This window comes from Gymnoscopelus microlampas, assembly GCF_963454915.1.
Source record: "Gymnoscopelus microlampas genome assembly, chromosome: 16".
Classification (NCBI taxonomy): Eukaryota; Metazoa; Chordata; class Actinopteri; order Myctophiformes; family Myctophidae; genus Gymnoscopelus; species Gymnoscopelus microlampas.
This window is the reverse complement of record NC_139953.1, coordinates 20566499-20569843: the sequence shown is the minus strand read 5'-3', so window position 1 is coordinate 20569843 and position 3345 is coordinate 20566499.

The following is a 3345-nucleotide window of genomic DNA, read 5'->3' as shown; positions in this document are numbered from 1 at the left end:
TTGGTGATATGATCCAGATGCATGGGCGGTGGAGGGACCAGTGGTCTACACAGAGGTGTGCAAAGTTGGCAACCAGCTGCTGCGATTTATTATGTGCAGATGTTTTCAATGCTCTGATATCACAATAACCAAAGTTTAAAAAAAAGCACATGTCTTTCGAGACATCTTCACATTGTCAAGTCTGTCACCACTCAACGCACCCGTTTTAAAGACGCACTAATCGGGTCCACAAAGGACATTTCACAGGTGTGGCATGGAAGACATTTAAAATCAAAGCCTGTTATGTTCCTTTGCTGAAACACAAGTTGTTTTGTTGACCTGAGGCAAACAATAAAAAAATTGCATCATCAACAAAAAATTTGAAGACAAAATTATTCAACCACAGACATAAACGTTAACACACTAGCTACTGTAAGAGGAATCTGTTCCCTATAGTTATGCAGTCTACCCCATGGTGCTATGAGGGCGGGACAGCCTGACAAAATCTCAGGGTGTGGTTTGAAAGATGCACACCCTTATTAAAGTACAACTGTACTGCAGTTGCTCACAAACACTGTCTGGACTCCTCTGGCTGCAGCTATCTCTCCCCTCCCTTCTGTCACTCTTTAACTTAAAGGAGCACTTCACCCATATTTAATTGGACATAACTAATGCTCCTTATGAAATATAGCCATTTCTGCCTACTCGGTCTGTGTCCCTCAGAGGTGGGCTGTGGACAGTTTGGAAACCTGCCTACCAATGACATCATTGGTGGGGATTTCAAGCTAATGGAAACAACAGCCTTTGTCTTCCTCGAAAGTTAGCACACTGAAATAGAAGCCATTTTTCTTTCATCAAGAAAAAGTTTTAAATCTTGTTTGAAATGATCATTGATCATTGGTGACTCTCCATAGCCCTCTTCTAAGTAGCAGAGCAAGTAGACAGAAATTGTACCATCTTATAAAGAGCATGATTGAGGACCAATTCTATGAAGATACGGTTGAAAATGGGTGACGTGCTCCTTTAAGTTTTTACAGATCCTGATGGCGGATTTAGTTTTTTTTTTGGAAAGATTTATTGGAGGATAAACACCTTGAGATGCATCATCTCGTCTTCCAGGGCGTCCTCAGGCACAACGCACAAACAATGACACAAAACAATCACATAACATTCAACAATAACAACACGTAGTTCAATTATTTGGGGGTTCAACCATTATGCTGACCCATCTAATATTGGAGTTTCTGCGATGGTTTTTAAAAACCTTATACCCATACCTAACACCATGCCAAAAATCTAAAACCTGTGACCAAGTGCACAATCTTTATGATTTTGTACATATTCCCTCCCATCTAATAGTAAATATGCACTTGGTGTGGTGAATTAAAACGAAATGTGGGCAAAAACTGAACAAAAACGAAGCTAAATATATTGACAATGTTATCAACAAATAAAAAACTAGACTAAAACGTTAGGGAGGGACTAGTGGAGAAGAGATCCAGTAGAAGAACAGACAAGTCATTACAAATTTCATTCAAAGGTAAGCACACAAGTTATTTTGTGTCAGGCGGCAGGCCTACTTCTCTAAGGGGGAATGTGGGATTCTAATAGTCACAGTTTAGGTCTGTGTGGGGGTGTGTCAAGAGCCAGTGTGAGCACCTGCACTTCATTCACCTGCAATCAAGCCAGCAGTATTTAACATCACTCAGCGCAGTGACACCCAGTCTTCAACAGCTTGTCTTGTATGTATTCTAAGCTCTGTTCCAAGCCATGTTCTTATAAAGCTTAGTTTTTGACTGTATCTGGAGATGTTTTGCCAAGCCTTTGACTGTACCTCTCCCTTCACTGACTGTTTTTAGGATTTTAACCTTTTGCCTGCCCACAGTTTTGTTTTTTGCCTATGTCTGCACCTGAGTCCTTTTCACCGGTGCCTGACATAAATTATCTGACCAGGAATATAAAATAATAAATTTGACTATGCCACCTAGGTTGAAGTCATGTCGTACCATGCAACTTTTTCAGTTAAAAGTTAGATATTGTTTTTCACTGGAAGAAGAGTAATAGAACCCAAACACTCACATGCATCAATAAATAATTAAACGAGGCACTCTCTCATGCATTTGATGTATGTGTTTACCTTGCTTATTGTAAGTCTGCTAAATGCCTAAATTGAGTATGTTGTTTTGAGCTGTGTTTGAGTGTAATGCTGACCAACATGCAGACACATTAGCCTAAAGCATTAGCCTACGTTTGTACAGGTGTGTGTGTGTGTGTGTGTGTGTGTGTGTGTGTGTGTGTGTGTGATTTCTAGCTGGTTCTGGAATATGCCACAATGTTGTGACGGGATACAGTATACGTATACTAGGCTGTGTGTGGTGTGGCTTCTGTTGAAGTAGTGAATTGTGACAGGGTACATTATATGAGACTCTTTGTCACTCTTTCTTTCTTTCGTTCTTCCTTTCATTCAGACAGACAGACAGACAGACAGACACTCAATGCTTATAGTGTCCCTCCCAACCTACTCCGGATCATAGGAGCCATGTACACAGCTACAAGAGCCTAGACAAAGACCGCAGACCCACAAGCTCAGCTTCTTCTCAGTCCTGTAGAGTCTGCACTCCTTACAGCTGTGAATGCTGGACCCTGAAACCTTCTCTACAGAAGTCCCTGGCCACTGTGCTACAACAGAATGCTATGTGCAATACTAAACATTAACCAGGATGAACCTGTTACCAACAAGCATCTGTATGGGGAGTGTAACGGAGGTCCTCTTAATCTCCGTTACGTTACAGGACTTTGGGATATGTTCATGTATTTGTCAGGGGACACACAGTTATACAGGTATATATTGCACATGATAAATAAGTAGGAGACAAGTAATGGATTATAATTATAATATATATCTGTTGGCATGTATGTGTGTTCCAGACATCAGGGGAGGGGTCACCTGTGAAAGTTAGAATAGTTATGCTATGGGCTCTAAGAATATAAATGTTATTGCTATGTTTCTCACAACTTACTTGTCCTTTCCTGTCTCCTACTCCCAGGGTGCAGTATTAAAAGAATCCCCGGGGAAACAACAGCTGCATTTATAGTTCCGGGAGGGTTCCATCAGATAGGATTGTGCCAGGGGTGGGGAAAATGTTATATGGTTATGTTTGTGGGTTATTGTGGGGTTTGGGGATAGTAGTTCATTTAGATCAGTTAAGTGATGTCATATTGTGGTTTACATAGTGGGTATATTGCTGGGTTTGGTATGTGGGGGGGTTTTATGGGAAATTATTATGATAGAGCAACCCTGTAGTTGGTAGCACCTGAGGGTTGGGGGTATAAAAGGCTGCTTTCTATGCCAGTCTGTAAGTAGGG